Source organism: Patagioenas fasciata, chromosome 6 (assembly GCF_037038585.1).
Source record: "Patagioenas fasciata isolate bPatFas1 chromosome 6, bPatFas1.hap1, whole genome shotgun sequence".
Taxonomy (NCBI): domain Eukaryota; kingdom Metazoa; phylum Chordata; class Aves; order Columbiformes; family Columbidae; genus Patagioenas; species Patagioenas fasciata.
This window is the reverse complement of record NC_092525.1, coordinates 51,922,370-51,939,312: the sequence shown is the minus strand read 5'-3', so window position 1 is coordinate 51,939,312 and position 16,943 is coordinate 51,922,370.

Here is a 16,943-nt window from a genome sequence, read left to right as displayed (position 1 = left end):
TTTAGATTTTAGGTTTAGATTTGGGGTTAGGTTTAGATTTTAGGTTTAGATTTGGGGTTAGGTTTAGATTTTAGGTTTAGATTTGGGGTTAGGTTTAGATTTTAGGTTTAGATTTGGGGTTAGGTTTATATTGTAGGTTTAGATTTGGGGTTAGGTTTAGATTTGGGGTTAGGTTTAGATTTTAGGTTTAGATTTGGGGTTAGGTTTAGATTTGGGGTTAGGTTTAGATTTTAGGTTTAGATTTGGGGTTAGGTTTAGATTTTAGGTTTAGATGTGGGGTTAGGTATAGATTTGGGGTTAGGGGTTGGGGTTAGGTTTAGATTTGGGGTTAGGTTTAGATTTGGGGTTAGGCGTTGGGGTTAGGTTTAGATTTGGGGTTAGGTTTAGATTTGGGGTTAGGGGTTGGGGTTAGGTTTACACTTTGTTTAGGTTTAGATTTGGGGTTAGGTTTAGATTTTAGGTTTAGATTTGGGGTTAGGTTAGATTTGGGGTTAGGGGTTGGGTTTAGGTTTAGATTTGGGGTTAGGTTTAGATGTTAGGTTTAGATTTGGGGTTAGGTTTAGATTTGGGGTTAGGTTTAGATTTGGGATTAGGGGTTGGGGTTAGGGTATGGGGTTAGGTTTAGATTTGCGGTTAGGTTTAGATTTGGGGTTAGGGATTGGGTTTAGGTTAAGATTTGGGGTTATGTTTATATTTGGGGTTAGGGGTTGGGGTTAGGTTTAGATTTGGGGTTAGGTTTAGATTTGGGGTTAGTTGTTGTGGTTAGGTTTAGATTTGGGTTTAGGGGTTGGGTTAGGTTTAGATTTGGGGTTAGGTTTAGATTTGCGGTTAGTTTTAGATTTGGGTTTTAGATTTGGGGTTAGGTTTAGATTTGGGGTTAGGGGTTGGGGTTAGGTTTAGATTTGGGGTTTAGATTTGGGGTTAGGTTTAGATCTGGGGTTAGGTTTAGATTTGGGGTTTTGGTTGGGCTTAGGTTTAGATTTGGGGTTAGTTTTAGATTTGGGGTTAGGGGTTGGGGTTAGGTTTAGATTTGGGGTTAGGTTTAGATTTGGAGTTAGGGTTTGGGGTTCGGTTTAGATTTGGGGTTAGGTTTAGATTTGGGGTTAGGGGTTGGGGTTAGGTTTAGATTTGGGGTTAGGTTTAGATTTGGAGTTAGGGGTTGGGGTTAGGTTTAGATTTGGGGTTAGGTTTAGATTTGGGGTTAGGGGTTGGGGTTAGGTTTAGATTTGGGATTAGGTTTAGATTTTAGGTTTAGATTTGGGGTTAGGTTTAGATTTGGGGTTAGGTTTAGATTTGGGGTTAGGGGTTGGGTTTAGGTTTAGATCTGGGGTTAGGTTTAGATTTGGGGTTAGGGGTTGAGGTTAGGTTTAGATTTGGGTTTAGGGGTTGGGTTAGGTTTAGATTTGGGGTTAGGTTTAGATTTGGGGTTAGGGGTCGGGGTTAGGTTTAGATTTGGGGTTAGTTTTAGATTTGGGGTTAGGGGTTGGGGTTAGGTTTAGATTTGGGGTTAGGTTTAGATTTGGAGTTAGGGTTTGGGGTTAGTTTTAGATTTGGGGTTAGGTTTAGATTTGGGGTTAGGGGTTGGGGTTAGGTTTAGATTTGGTGTTAGGTTTAGATTTGGAGTTAGGGGTTGGGGTTAGGTTTAGATTTGGGGTTAGGTTTAGATTTGGGATTAGGGGTTGGGGTTAGGTTTACATTTGGGGTTAGGTTTAGATTTGGGGTTAGGGGTCGGGGTTAGGTTTAGATTTGGGGTTAGTTTTAGATTTGGGGTTAGGGGTTGGGGTTAGGTTTAGATTTGGGGTTAGGTTTAGATTTGGAGTTAGGGTTTGGGGTTAGTTTTAGATTTGGGTTTAGGTTTAGATTTGGGGTTAGGGGTTGGGGTTAGGTTTAGATTTGGTGTTAGGTTTAGATTTGGAGTTAGGGGTTGGGGTTAGGTTTAGATTTGGGGTTAGGTTTAGATTTGGGATTAGGGGTTGGGGTTAGGTTTATATTTGGGGTTAGGTTTAGATTTTAGGTTTAGATTTGGGGTTAGGTTTAGATTTGGGGTTAGGTTTAGATTTTAGGTTTAGATTTGGGGTTAGGTTTAGATTTTAGGTTTATATTTGGGGTTAGGTTTAGATTTTAGGTTTAGATTTGGGGTTAGGTTTAGATTTTAGGTTTAGATTTGGGGTTAGGTTTAGATTTTAAGTTTAGATTTGGGGTTAGGTTTAGATTTTAGGTTTAGATTTGGGGTTAGGTTTAGATTTGGGGTTAGGTTTAGATTTTAGGTTTAGATTTGGGGTTAGGTTTAGATTTTAGGTTTAGATTTGGGGTTAGGTTTAGATTTTAGGTTTAGATTTGGGGTTAGGTATAGATTTTAGGTTTAGATTTGGTGTTAGATTTAGATTTGGGGTTAGGTTTAGATTTTAGGTTTAGATTTGGGGTTAGGTTTAGATTTTAGGTTTAGATTTGGGGTTAGGTTTAGATTTGGGGTTAGGTTTAGATTTTAGGTTTAGATTTGGGGTTAGGTTTAGATTTGGGGTTAGGTTTAGATTTTAGGTTAAGATTTGGGTTTACGTTTAGATTTAAGGTTTAGATTTGGGGTTAGGTTTAGATTTGGGGTTAGGTTTAAATTTTAGGTTTAGATTTGGGGTTAGGTTTAGATTTGGGGTTAGGGGTTGGGGTTAGGGGTTTGGGTTTAGGTTAGGATTTGGGGTTAGGTTTAGATTTGGGGTTAGGGGTTGGGGTTAGGTTTAGATTTGGGGTTAGGTTTAGATTTGGGGTTAGGGGTTGGGATTAAGTTTAGATTTGGGGTTAGGTTTAGATTTGGGGTTAGGGGTTGGGGTTAGGTTTAGATTTGGGGTTAGGTTTAGATTTGGGGTTAGGTGTTGGGGTTAGGGGTTGGGTTTAGGTTTAGATTTGGGGTTAGGGGTTGGGGTTAGGAATTGGGGTTAGGTTTAGATTTGGGGTTAGTGGTTGGGGTTAGGGGTTGGGATTTGGTTTAGATTTGGGGTTAGGTTTGGATTTGGGGTTAGGGGTTTGGGTTAGGTTTAGATTTGGGGTTAGGGGTTGGGGTTAGGTTTAGATTTGGGGTTAGGTTTAGATTTGGGGTTAGTTGTTGTGGTTAGGTTTAGATTTGGGTTTAGGGGTTGGGTTAGGTTTAGATTTGGGGTTAGGTTTAGATTTGGGGTTAGTTTTAGATTTGGGTTTTAGATTTGGGGTTAGGTTTAGATTTGGGGTTAGGTTTAGATTTGGGGTTAGTTTTAGATTTGGGTTTTAGATTTGGGGTTAGGTTTAGATCTGGGGTTAGGTTTAGATTTGGGGTTTTGGTTGGGCTTAGGTTTAGATTTGGGGTTAGTTTTAGATTTGGGGTTAGGGGTTGGGGTTAGGTTTAGTTTTGGGGTTAGGTTTAGATTTGGAATTAGGGTTTGGGGTTAGGTTTAGATTTGGGGTTAGGTTTAGATTTGGGGTTAGGGGTTGGGGTTAGGTTTAGATTTGGGGTTAGGTTTAGATTTGGGGTTAGGGGTTGCGGTTAGGTTTAGATTTGGGGTTAGGTTTAGATTTGGAGTTAGGGGTTGGGGTTAGGTTTAGATTTGGGGTTAGGTTTAGATTTGGGGTTAGGGGTTGGGGTTAGGTTTAGATTTGGGATTAGGTTTAGATTTTAGGTTTAGATTTGGGGTTAGGTTTAGATTTGGGGTTAGGTTTAGATTTTAGGTTTAGATTTGGGGTTAGGTTTAGATTTTAGGTTTAGATTTGGGGTTAGGTTTAGATTTTAGGTTTAGATTTGGGGTTAGGTTTATATTGTAGGTTTAGATTTGGGGTTAGGTTTAGATTTGGGGTTAGGTTTAGATTTTAGGTTTAGATTTGGGGTTAGGTTTAGATTTGGGGTTAGGTTTAGATTTTAGGTTTAGATTTGGGGTTAGGTTTAGATTTTAGGTTTAGATTTGGGGTTAGGTATAGATTTGGGGTTAGGGGTTGGGGTTAGGTTTAGATTTGGGGTTAGGTTTAGATTTGGGGTTAGGCGTTGGGGTTAGGTTTAGATTTGGGGTTAGGTTTAGATTTGGGGTTAGGGGTTGGGGTTAGGTTTACACTTTGTTTAGGTTTAGATTTGGGGTTAGGTTTAGATTTTAGGTTTAGATTTGGGGTTAGGTTAGATTTGGGGTTAGGGGTTGGGTTTAGGTTTAGATTTGGGGTTAGGTTTAGATGTTAGGTTTAGATTTGGGGTTAGGTTTAGATTTGGGGTTAGGTTTAGATTTGGGGTTAGGGGTTGGGGTTAGGGTATGGGGTTAGGTTTAGATTTGCGGTTAGGTTTAGATTTGGGGTTAGGGATTGGGTTTAGGTTAAGATTTGGGGTTATGTTTATATTTGGGGTTAGGGGTTGGGGTTAGGTTTAGATTTGGGGTTAGGTTTAGATTTGGGGGTAGGGGTTGGGGGTTAGGTTTAGATTTGGGGTTACGTTAAGAATTGGGGTCAGGGATTGAGGTTAGGTTTAGATTTGGGGTTAGGTTTAGATTTGGGGTTAGGGGTTGGGGTTAGGTTTAGATTTGGGGTTAGGTTTAGATTTGGGGTTAGGGGTTGGGGTTAGGTTTAGATTTGGGGTTAGGTTTAGATTTGGGGTTAGGGGTTGGGGTTAGGTTTAGATTTGGGGTTAGCTTTAGATTTGGGGTTAGGTGTTAAGGTTAGGGGTTGGGGTTAGGTTTAGATTTGGGGTTAGGGGTTGGGGTTAGGAATTGGGGTTAGGTTTAGATTTGGGGTTAGGGGTTGGGGTTAGGGGTTGGGATTTGGTTTAGATTTGGGGTTAGGTTTGGATTTGGGGTTAGGGGTTTGGGTTAGGTTTAGATTTGGGGTTAGTTTTAGATTTGGGGTTAGTTGTTGTGGTTAGGTTTAGATTTGGGTTTAGGGGTTGGGTTAGGTTTAGATTTGGGGTTAGGTTTAGATTTGGGTTTAGGGGTTGGGTTAGGTTTAGATTTGGGGTTAGTTTTAGATTTGGGTTTTAGATTTGGGGTTAGGTTTAGATTTGGGGTTAGGTGTTGGGGTTAGGTTTAGATTTGGGGTTAGATTTGGGGTTAGGTTTAGATCTGGGGTTAGGTTTAGATTTGGGGTTTTTGTTGGGGTTAGGTTTAGATTTGGGGTTAGGTTTAGATTTGGGGTTAGGGGTTGGGGTTAGCTTTACATTTGGGGTTAGGTTTAGATTTGGGGTTAGGGGTCGGGGTTAGGTTTAGATTTGGGGTTAGTTTTAGATTTGGGGTTAGGGGTTGGGGTTAGGTTTAGATTTGGGGTTAGGTTTAGATTTGGAGTTAGGGTTTGGGGTTAGTTTTAGATTTGGGGTTAGGTTTAGATTTGGGGTTAGGGGTTGGGGTTAGGTTTAGATTTGGTGTTAGGTTTAGATTTGGAGTTAGGGGTTGGGGTTAGGTTTAGATTTGGGGTTAGGTTTAGATTTGGGATTAGGGGTTGGGGTTAGGTTTATATTTGGGGTTAGGTTTAGATTTTAGGTTTAGATTTGGGGTTAGGTTTAGATTTGGGGTTAGGTTTAGATTTTAGGTTTAGATTTGGGGTTAGGTTTAGATTTTAGGTTTATATTTGGGGTTAGGTTTAGATTTTAGGTTTAGATTTGGGGTTAGGTTTAGATTTTAGGTTTAGATTTGGGGTTAGGTTTAGATTTGGTGTTAGGTTTAAATTTTAGGTTTAGATTTGGGGTTAGGTTTAGATTTGGGGTTAGGGGTTGGGGTTAGGGGTTGGGGTTAGGTTTAGATTTGGGGTTAGGTTTAGATTTGGGGTTAGGGGTTGGGGTTAGGTTTAGATTTGGGGTTAGGTTTAGATTTGGGGTTAGGGGTTGGGGTTAAGTTTAGATTTGGGGTTAGGTTTAGATTTGGGGTTAGGGGTTGGGGTTAGGTTTAGATTTGGGGTTAGGTTTAGATTTGGGGTTAGGTGTTGGGGTTAGGGGTTGGGTTTAGGTTTAGATTTGGGGTTAGGGGTTGGGGTTAGGAATTGGGGTTAGGTTTAGATTTGGGGTTAGGTTTAGATTTGGGGTTAGGGGTTGGGGTTAAGTTTAGATTTGGGGTTAGGTTTAGATTTGGGGTTAGGGGTTGGGGTTAGGTTTAGATTTGGGGTTAGGTTTAGATTTGGGGTTAGGGGTTGGGGTTAGGTTTAGATTTGGGGTTAGGTTTAGATTTGGGGTTAGTTGTTGTGGTTAGGTTTAGATTTGGGTTTAGGGGTTGGGTTAGGTTTAGATTTGGGGTTAGGTTTAGATTTGCGGTTAGTTTTAGATTTGGGTTTTAGATTTGGGGTTAGGTTTAGATTTGGGGTTAGGGGTTGGGGTTAGGTTTAGATTTGGGGTTTAGATTTGGGGTTAGGTTTAGATCTGGGGTTAGGTTTAGATTTGGGGTTTTGGTTGGGCTTAGGTTTAGATTTGGGGTTAGTTTTAGATTTGGGGTTAGGGGTTGGGGTTAGGTTTAGATTTGGGGTTAGGTTTAGATTTGGAGTTAGGGTTTGGGGTTCGGTTTAGATTTGGGGTTAGGTTTAGATTTGGGGTTAGGGGTTGGGGTTAGGTTTAGATTTGGGGTTAGGTTTAGATTTGGGGTTAGGGGTTGCGGTTATGTTTAGATTTGGGGTTAGATTTAGATTTGGAGTTAGGGGTTGGGGTTAGGTTTAGATTTGGGGTTAGGTTTAGATTTGGGGTTAGGTTTAGATTTGGGGTTAGGGGTTGGGTTTAGGTTTAGATCTGGGGTTAGGTTTAGATTTGGGGTTAGGGGTTGAGGTTAGGTTTAGATTTGGGTTTAGGGGTTGGGTTAGGTTTAGATTTGGGGTTAGGTTTAGATTTGGGGTTAGGGGTCGGGGTTAGGTTTAGATTTGGGGTTAGTTTTAGATTTGGGGTTAGGGGTTGGGGTTAGGTTTAGATTTGGGGTTAGGTTTAGATTTGGAGTTAGGGTTTGGGGTTAGTTTTAGATTTGGGGTTAGGTTTAGATTTGGGGTTAGTTGTTGTGGTTAGGTTTAGATTTGGGTTTAGGGGTTGGGTTAGGTTTAGATTTGGGGTTAGGTTTAGATTTGGGGTTAGTTTTAGATTTGGGTTTTAGATTTGGGGTTAGGTTTAGATTTGGGGTTAGGTTTAGATTTGGGGTTAGTTTTAGATTTGGGTTTTAGATTTGGGGTTAGGTTTAGATCTGGGGTTAGGTTTAGATTTGGGGTTTTGGTTGGGCTTAGGTTTAGATTTGGGGTTAGTTTTAGATTTGGGGTTAGGGGTTGGGGTTAGGTTTAGTTTTGGGGTTAGGTTTAGATTTGGAATTAGGGTTTGGGGTTAGGTTTAGATTTGGGGTTAGGTTTAGATTTGGGGTTAGGGGTTGGGGTTAGGTTTAGATTTGGGGTTAGGTTTAGATTTGGGGTTAGGGGTTGCGGTTAGGTTTAGATTTGGGGTTAGGTTTAGATTTGGAGTTAGGGGTTGGGGTTAGGTTTAGATTTGGGGTTAGGTTTAGATTTGGGGTTAGGGGTTGGGGTTAGGTTTAGATTTGGGATTAGGTTTAGATTTTAGGTTTAGATTTGGGGTTAGGTTTAGATTTGGGGTTAGGTTTAGATTTTAGGTTTAGATTTGGGGTTAGGTTTAGATTTTAGGTTTAGATTTGGGGTTAGGTTTAGATTTTAGGTTTAGATTTGGGGTTAGGTTTAGATTTTAGGTTTAGATTTGGGGTTAGGTTTATATTGTAGGTTTAGATTTGGGGTTAGGTTTAGATTTGGGGTTAGGTTTAGATTTTAGGTTTAGATTTGGGGTTAGGTTTAGATTTGGGGTTAGGTTTAGATTTTAGGTTTAGATTTGGGGTTAGGTTTAGATTTTAGGTTTAGATTTGGGGTTAGGTATAGATTTGGGGTTAGGGGTTGGGGTTAGGTTTAGATTTGGGGTTAGGTTTAGATTTGGGGTTAGGCGTTGGGGTTAGGTTTAGATTTGGGGTTAGGTTTAGATTTGGGGTTAGGGGTTGGGGTTAGGTTTACACTTTGTTTAGGTTTAGATTTGGGGTTAGGTTTAGATTTTAGGTTTAGATTTGGGGTTAGGTTAGATTTGGGGTTAGGGGTTGGGTTTAGGTTTAGATTTGGGGTTAGGTTTAGATGTTAGGTTTAGATTTGGGGTTAGGTTTAGATTTGGGGTTAGGTTTAGATTTGGGGTTAGGGGTTGGGGTTAGGGTATGGGGTTAGGTTTAGATTTGCGGTTAGGTTTAGATTTGGGGTTAGGGATTGGGTTTAGGTTAAGATTTGGGGTTATGTTTATATTTGGGGTTAGGGGTTGGGGTTAGGTTTAGATTTGGGGTTAGGTTTAGATTTGGGGGTAGGGGTTGGGGGTTAGGTTTAGATTTGGGGTTACGTTAAGAATTGGGGTCAGGGATTGAGGTTAGGTTTAGATTTGGGGTTAGGTTTAGATTTGGGGTTAGGGGTTGGGGTTAGGTTTAGATTTGGGGTTAGGTTTAGATTTGGGGTTAGGGGTTGGGGTTAGGTTTAGATTTGGGGTTAGGTTTAGATTTGGGGTTAGGGGTTGGGGTTAGGTTTAGATTTGGGGTTAGCTTTAGATTTGGGGTTAGGTGTTAAGGTTAGGGGTTGGGGTTAGGTTTAGATTTGGGGTTAGGGGTTGGGGTTAGGAATTGGGGTTAGGTTTAGATTTGGGGTTAGGGGTTGGGGTTAGGGGTTGGGATTTGGTTTAGATTTGGGGTTAGGTTTGGATTTGGGGTTAGGGGTTTGGGTTAGGTTTAGATTTGGGGTTAGTTTTAGATTTGGGGTTAGTTGTTGTGGTTAGGTTTAGATTTGGGTTTAGGGGTTGGGTTAGGTTTAGATTTGGGGTTAGGTTTAGATTTGGGTTTAGGGGTTGGGTTAGGTTTAGATTTGGGGTTAGTTTTAGATTTGGGTTTTAGATTTGGGGTTAGGTTTAGATTTGGGGTTAGGTGTTGGGGTTAGGTTTAGATTTGGGGTTAGATTTGGGGTTAGGTTTAGATCTGGGGTTAGGTTTAGATTTGGGGTTTTTGTTGGGGTTAGGTTTAGATTTGGGGTTAGGTTTAGATTTGGGGTTAGGGGTTGGGGTTAGCTTTACATTTGGGGTTAGGTTTAGATTTGGGGTTAGGGGTCGGGGTTAGGTTTAGATTTGGGGTTAGTTTTAGATTTGGGGTTAGGGGTTGGGGTTAGGTTTAGATTTGGGGTTAGGTTTAGATTTGGAGTTAGGGTTTGGGGTTAGTTTTAGATTTGGGGTTAGGTTTAGATTTGGGGTTAGGGGTTGGGGTTAGGTTTAGATTTGGTGTTAGGTTTAGATTTGGAGTTAGGGGTTGGGGTTAGGTTTAGATTTGGGGTTAGGTTTAGATTTGGGATTAGGGGTTGGGGTTAGGTTTATATTTGGGGTTAGGTTTAGATTTTAGGTTTAGATTTGGGGTTAGGTTTAGATTTGGGGTTAGGTTTAGATTTTAGGTTTAGATTTGGGGTTAGGTTTAGATTTTAGGTTTATATTTGGGGTTAGGTTTAGATTTTAGGTTTAGATTTGGGGTTAGGTTTAGATTTTAGGTTTAGATTTGGGGTTAGGTTTAGATTTGGTGTTAGGTTTAAATTTTAGGTTTAGATTTGGGGTTAGGTTTAGATTTGGGGTTAGGGGTTGGGGTTAGGGGTTGGGGTTAGGTTTAGATTTGGGGTTAGGTTTAGATTTGGGGTTAGGGGTTGGGGTTAGGTTTAGATTTGGGGTTAGGTTTAGATTTGGGGTTAGGGGTTGGGGTTAAGTTTAGATTTGGGGTTAGGTTTAGATTTGGGGTTAGGGGTTGGGGTTAGGTTTAGATTTGGGGTTAGGTTTAGATTTGGGGTTAGGTGTTGGGGTTAGGGGTTGGGTTTAGGTTTAGATTTGGGGTTAGGGGTTGGGGTTAGGAATTGGGGTTAGGTTTAGATTTGGGGTTAGGTTTAGATTTGGGGTTAGGGGTTGGGGTTAAGTTTAGATTTGGGGTTAGGTTTAGATTTGGGGTTAGGGGTTGGGGTTAGGTTTAGATTTGGGGTTAGGTTTAGATTTGGGGTTAGGGGTTGGGGTTAGGTTTAGATTTGGGGTTAGGTTTAGATTTGGGGTTAGTTGTTGTGGTTAGGTTTAGATTTGGGTTTAGGGGTTGGGTTAGGTTTAGATTTGGGGTTAGGTTTAGATTTGCGGTTAGTTTTAGATTTGGGTTTTAGATTTGGGGTTAGGTTTAGATTTGGGGTTAGGGGTTGGGGTTAGGTTTAGATTTGGGGTTTAGATTTGGGGTTAGGTTTAGATCTGGGGTTAGGTTTAGATTTGGGGTTTTGGTTGGGCTTAGGTTTAGATTTGGGGTTAGTTTTAGATTTGGGGTTAGGGGTTGGGGTTAGGTTTAGATTTGGGGTTAGGTTTAGATTTGGAGTTAGGGTTTGGGGTTCGGTTTAGATTTGGGGTTAGGTTTAGATTTGGGGTTAGGGGTTGGGGTTAGGTTTAGATTTGGGGTTAGGTTTAGATTTGGGGTTAGGGGTTGCGGTTATGTTTAGATTTGGGGTTAGATTTAGATTTGGAGTTAGGGGTTGGGGTTAGGTTTAGATTTGGGGTTAGGTTTAGATTTGGGGTTAGGTTTAGATTTGGGGTTAGGGGTTGGGTTTAGGTTTAGATCTGGGGTTAGGTTTAGATTTGGGGTTAGGGGTTGAGGTTAGGTTTAGATTTGGGTTTAGGGGTTGGGTTAGGTTTAGATTTGGGGTTAGGTTTAGATTTGGGGTTAGGGGTCGGGGTTAGGTTTAGATTTGGGGTTAGTTTTAGATTTGGGGTTAGGGGTTGGGGTTAGGTTTAGATTTGGGGTTAGGTTTAGATTTGGAGTTAGGGTTTGGGGTTAGTTTTAGATTTGGGGTTAGGTTTAGATTTGGGGTTAGGGGTTGGGGTTAGGTTTAGATTTGGTGTTAGGTTTAGATTTGGAGTTAGGGGTTGGGGTTAGGTTTAGATTTGGGGTTAGGTTTAGATTTGGGGTTAGGTTTAGATTTTAGGTTTAGATTTGGGGTTAGGTTTAGATTTTAGGTTTAGATTTGGGGTTAGGTTTAGATTTGGGGTTAGGTTTAGATTTTAGGTTTAGATTTGGGGTTAGGTTTAGATTTGGGGTTAGGTTTAGATTTGGGGTTAGGTTTAGATTTTAGGTTTAGATTTGGGGTTAGGTTTAGATTTGGGGTTAGGTTTAGATTTTAGGTTAAGATTTGGGGTTAGGTTTAGATTTAAGGTTTAGATTTGGGGTTAGGTTTAGATTTGGGGTTAGGTTTAGATTTTAGGTTTAGATTTGCGGTTAGGTTTAGATTTGGGGTTAGGGGTTGGGATTAGGGGTTGGGGTTAGGTTTAGATTTGGGGTTAGGTTTAGATTTGGGGTTAGGGGTTGGGGTTAGGTTTAGATTTGGGGTTAGGTTTAGATTTGGGGTTAGGGGTTGAGGTTAAGTTTAGATTTGGGGTTAGGTTTAGATTTGGGGTTAGGGGTTGGGGTTAGGTTTAGATTAGGGGTTAGGTTTAGATTTGGGTTTAGGTTTTGGGGTTAGGGGTTGGGGTTAGGTTTAGATTTGGGGTTAGGGGTTGGGGTTAGGAATTGGGGTTAGGTTTAGATTTGGGGTTAGGGGTTGGGGTTAGGGGTTGGGGTTTGGTTTAGATTTGTGGTTAGGTTTGGATTTGGGGTTAGGGGTTTGGGTTAGGTTTAGATTTGGGGTTAGGGGTTGGGGTTAGGTTTAGATTTGGGGTTAGGTTTAGATTTGGGGTTAGTTGTTGTGGTTAGGTTTAGATTTGGGTTTAGGGGTTGGGTTAGGTTTAGATTTGGGGTTAGGTTTAGATTTGGGGTTAGTTTTAGATTTGGGTTTTAGATTTGGGATTAGGTTTAGATTTGGGGTTAGGGGTTGGGGTTAGGTTTAGATTTGGGGTTTAGATTTGGGGTTAGGTTTAGATCTGGGGTTAGGTTTAGATTTGGGGTTTTGGTTGGGGTTAGGTTTAGATTTGGGGTTAGGTTTAGATTTGGGGTTAGGGGTTGGGGTTAGCTTTAGATTTGGGGTTAGGTTTAGATTTGGAGTTAGGGTTTGGGGTTCGGTTTAGATTTGGGGTTAGGTTTAGATTTGGGGTTAGGGGTTGGGGTTAGATTTAGATTTGGGGTTAGGTTTAGATTTGGGGTTAGGGGTTGCGGTTATGTTTAGATTTGGGGTTAGATTTAGATTTGGAGTTAGGGGTTGGGGTTAGGTTTAGATTTGGGGTTAGGTTTAGATTTGGGGTTAGGGGTTGGGTTTAGGTTTAGATCTGGGGTTAGGTTTAGATTTGGGGTTAGGGGTTGAGGTTAGGTTTAGATTTGGGGTTAGGTTTAGATTTTAGGTTTAGATTTGGGGTTAGGTTTAGATTTTAGGTTTAGATTTGGGGTTAGGTTTAGATTTGGGGTTAGGGGTTTGGGTTAGGTTTAGATTTGGGGTTAGGGGTTGGGGTTAGGTTTAGATTTGGGGTTAGGTTTAGATTTGGGGTTAGGGTTTGGGGTTAGTTTTAGATTTGGGGTTAGGTTTAGATTTGGGGTTAGGGGTTGGGGTTAGGTTTAGATTTGGGGTTAGGTTTAGATTTGGTGTTAGGGGTTGGGGTTAGGTTTAGATTTGGGGTTAGGTTTAGATTTGGAGTTAGGTGTTGGGGTTAGGGGTTGGGGTTAGGTTTAGATTTGGGGTTAGGGGTTGGGGTTAGGAATTGGGGTTAGGTTTAGATTTGGGGTTAGGGGTTGGGGTTAGGGGTTGGGGTTTGGTTTAGATTTGTGGTTAGGTTTGGATTTGGGGTTAGGGGTTTGGGTTAGGTTTAGATTTGGGGTTAGGGGCTGGGGTTAGGTTTAGATTTGGGGTTAGGTTTAGATTTGGGGTTAGTTGTTGTGGTTAGGTTTAGATTTGGGTTTAGGGGTTGGGTTAGGTTTAGATTTGGGGTTAGGTTTAGATTTGCGGTTAGTTTTAGATTTGGGTTTTAGATTTGGGGTTAGGTTTAGATTTGGGGTTAGGGGTTGGGGTTAGGTTTAGATTTGGGGTTTAGATTTGGGGTTAGGTTTAGATCTGGGGTTAGGTTTAGATTTGGGGTTTTGGTTGGGCTTAGGTTTAGATTTGGGGTTAGTTTTAGATTTGGGGTTAGGGGTTGGGGTTAGGTTTAGATTTGGGGTTAGGTTTAGAATTGGATTTAGGGTTTGGGGTTCGGTTTAGATTTGGGGTTAGGTTTAGATTTGGGGTTAGGGGTTGGGGTTAGGTTTAGATTTGGGGTTAGGTTTAGATTTGGGGTTAGGTTTAGATTTGGGGTTAGGTTTAGATTTGGGGTTAGGGGTTGGGTTTAGGTTTAGATCTGGGGTTAGGTTTAGATTTGGGGTTAGGGGTTGAGGTTAGGTTTAGATTTGGGTTTAGGGGTTGGGTTAGGTTTAGATTTGGGGTTAGGTTTAGATTTGGGGTTAGGGGTCGGGGTTAGGTTTAGATTTGGGGTTAGTTTTAGATTTGGGGTTAGGGGTTGGGGTTAGGTTTAGATTTGGGGTTAGGTTTAGATTTGGAGTTAGGGTTTGGGGTTAGTTTTAGATTTGGGGTTAGGTTTAGATTTGGGGTTAGGGGTTGGGGTTAGGTTTAGATTTGGTGTTAGGTTTAGATTTGGAGTTAGGGGTTGGGGTTAGGTTTAGATTTGGGGTTAGGTTTAGATTTGGGATTAGGGGTTGGGGTTAGGTTTACATTTGGGGTTAGGTTTAGATTTGGGGTTGGGGGTCGGGGTTAGGTTTAGATTTGGGGTTAGTTTTAGATTTGGGGTTAGGGGTTGGGGTTAGGTTTAGATTTGGGGTTAGGTTTAGATTTGGAGTTAGGTTTTGGGGTTAGTTTTAGATTTGGGGTTAGGTTTAGATTTGGGGTTAGGGGTTGGGGTTAGGTTTAGATTTGGTGTTAGGTTTAGATTTGGAGTTAGGGGTTGGGGTTAGGTTTAGATTTGGGGTTAGGTTTAGATTTGGGATTAGGGGTTGGGGTTAGGTTTATATTTGGGGTTAGGTTTAGATTTTAGGTTTAGATTTGGGGTTAGGTTTAGATTTGGGGTTAGGTTTAGATTTTAGGTTTAGATTTGGGGTTAGGTTTAGATTTTAGGTTTATATTTGGGGTTAGGTTTAGATTTTAGGTTTAGATTTGGGGTTAGGTTTAGATTTTAGGTTTAGATTTGGGGTTAGGTTTAGATTTTAAGTTTAGATTTGGGGTTAGGTTTATATTGTAGGTTTAGATTTGGGGTTAGGTTTAGATTTGGGGTTAGGTTTAGATTTTAGGTTTAGATTTGGGGTTAGGTTTAGATTTTAGGTTTAGATTTGGGGTTAGGTTTAGATTTTAGGTTTAGATTTGGGGTTAGGTATAGATTTTAGGTTTAGATTTGGTGTTAGGTTTAGATTTGGGGTTAGGTTTAGATTTTAGGTTTAGATTTGGGGTTAGGTTTAGATTTTAGGTTTAGATTTGGGGTTAGGTTTAGATTTGGGGTTAGGTTTAGATTTGGGGTTAGGTTTAGATTTTAGGTTTAGATTTGGGGTTAGGTTTAGATTTGGGGTTAGGTTTAGATTTTAGGTTAAGATTTGGGTTTAGGTTTAGATTTAAGGTTTAGATTTGGGGTTAGGTTTAGATTTGGGGTTAGGTTTAAATTTTAGGTTTAGATTTGGGGTTAGGTTTAGATTTGGGGTTAGGGGTTGGGGTTAGGGGTTGGGGTTAGGTTTAGATTTGGGGTTAGGTTTAGATTTGGGGTTAGGGGTTGGGGTTAGGTTTAGATTTGGGGTTAGGTTTAGATTTGGGGTTAGGGGTTGGGATTAAGTTTAGATTTGGGGTTAGGTTTAGATTTGGGGTTAGGGGTTGGGGTTAGGTTTAGATTTGGGGTTAGGTTTAGATTTGGGGTTAGGTGTTGGGGTTAGGGGTTGGGTTTAGGTTTAGATTTGGGGTTAGGGGTTGGGGTTAGGAATTGGGGTTAGGTTTAGATTTGGGGTTAGTGGTTGGGGTTAGGGGTTGGGATTTGGTTTAGATTTGGGGTTAGGTTTAGATTTGGGGTTAGTGGTTGGGGTTAGGGGTTGGGATTTGGTTTAGATTTGGGGTTAGGTTTGGATTTGGGGTTAGGGGTTTGGGTTAGGTTTAGATTTGGGGTTAGGGGTTGGGGTTAGGTTTAGATTTGGGGTTAGGTTTAGATTTGGGGTTAGTTGTTGTGGTTAGGTTTAGATTTGGGTTTAGGGGTTGGGTTAGGTTTAGATTTGGGGTTAGGTTTAGATTTGGGGTTAGTTTTAGATTTGGGTTTTAGATTTGGGGTTAGGTTTAGATTTGGGCTTAGTTTTAGATTTGGGTTTTAGATTTGGGGTTAGGTGTAGATTTGGGGTTAGGTTTAGATTTGGGGTTAGTTTTAGATTTGGGTTTTAGATTTGGGGTTAGGTTTAGATCTGGGGTTAGGTTTAGATTTGGGGTTTTGGTTGGGCTTAGGTTTAGATTTGGGGTTAGTTTTAGATTTGGGGTTAGGGGTTGGGGTTAGGTTTAGTTTTGGGGTTAGGTTTAGATTTGGAATTAGGGTTTGGGGTTAGGTTTAGATTTGGGGTTAGGTTTAGATTTGGGGTTAGGGGTTGGGGTTAGGTTTAGATTTGGGGTTAGGTTTAGATTTGGGGTTAGGGGTTGCGGTTAGGTTTAGATTTGGGGTTAGGTTTAGATTTGGAGTTAGGGGTTGGGGTTAGGTTTAGATTTGGGGTTAGGTTTAGATTTGGGGTTAGGGGTTGGGGTTAGGTTTAGATTTGGGATTAGGTTTAGATTTTAGGTTTAGATTTGGGGTTAGGTTTAGATTTTAGGTTTAGATTTGGGGTTAGGTTTAGATTTTAGGTTTAGATTTGGGGTTAGGTTTAGATTTTAGGTTTAGATTTGGGGTTAGGTTTAGATTTTAGGTTTAGATTTGGGGTTAGGTTTATATTGTAGGTTTAGATTTGGGGTTAGGTTTAGATTTGGGGTTAGGTTTAGATTTTAGGTTTAGATTTGGGGTTAGGTTTAGATTTGGGGTTAGGTTTAGATTTTAGGTTTAGATTTGGGGTTAGGTTTAGATTTTAGGTTTAGATTTGGGGTTAGGTATAGATTTGGGGTTAGGGGTTGGGGTTAGGTTTAGATTTGGGGTTAGGTTTAGATTTGGGGTTAGGCGTTGGGGTTAGGTTTAGATTTGGGGTTAGGTTTAGATTTGGGGTTAGGGGTTGGGGTTAGGTTTACACTTTGTTTAGGTTTAGATTTGGGGTTAGGTTTAGATTTTAGGTTTAGATTTGGGGTTAGGTTAGATTTGGGGTTAGGGGTTGGGTTTAGGTTTAGATTTGGGGTTAGGTTTAGATGTTAGGTTTAGATTTGGGGTTAGGTTTAGATTTGGGGTTAGGTTTAGATTTGGGGTTAGGGGTTGGGGTTAGGGTATGGGGTTAGGTTTAGATTTGCGGTTAGGTTTAGATTTGGGGTTAGGGATTGGGTTTAGGTTAAGATTTGGGGTTATGTTTATATTTGGGGTTAGGGGTTGGGGTTAGGTTTAGATTTGGGGTTAGGTTTAGATTTGGGGGTAGGGGTTGGGGGTTAGGTTTAGATTTGGGGTTACGTTAAGAATTGGGGTCAGGGATTGAGGTTAGGTTTAGATTTGGGGTTAGGTTTAGATTTGGGGTTAGGGGTTGGGGTTAGGTTTAGATTTGGGGTTAGGTTTAGATTTGGGGTTAGGGGTTGGGGTTAGGTTTAGATTTGGGGTTAGGTTTAGATTTGGGGTTAGTTGTTGTGGTTAGGTTTAGATTTGGGTTTAGGGGTTGGGTTAGGTTTAGATTTGGGGTTAGGTTTAGATTTGCGGTTAGTTTTAGATTTGGGTTTTAGATTTGGGGTTAGGTTTAGATTTGGGGTTAGGGGTTGGGGTTAGGTTTAGATTTGGGGTTTAGATTTGGGGTTAGGTTTAGATCTGGGGTTAGGTTTAGATTTGGGGTTTTGGTTGGGCTTAGGTTTAGATTTGGGGTTAGTTT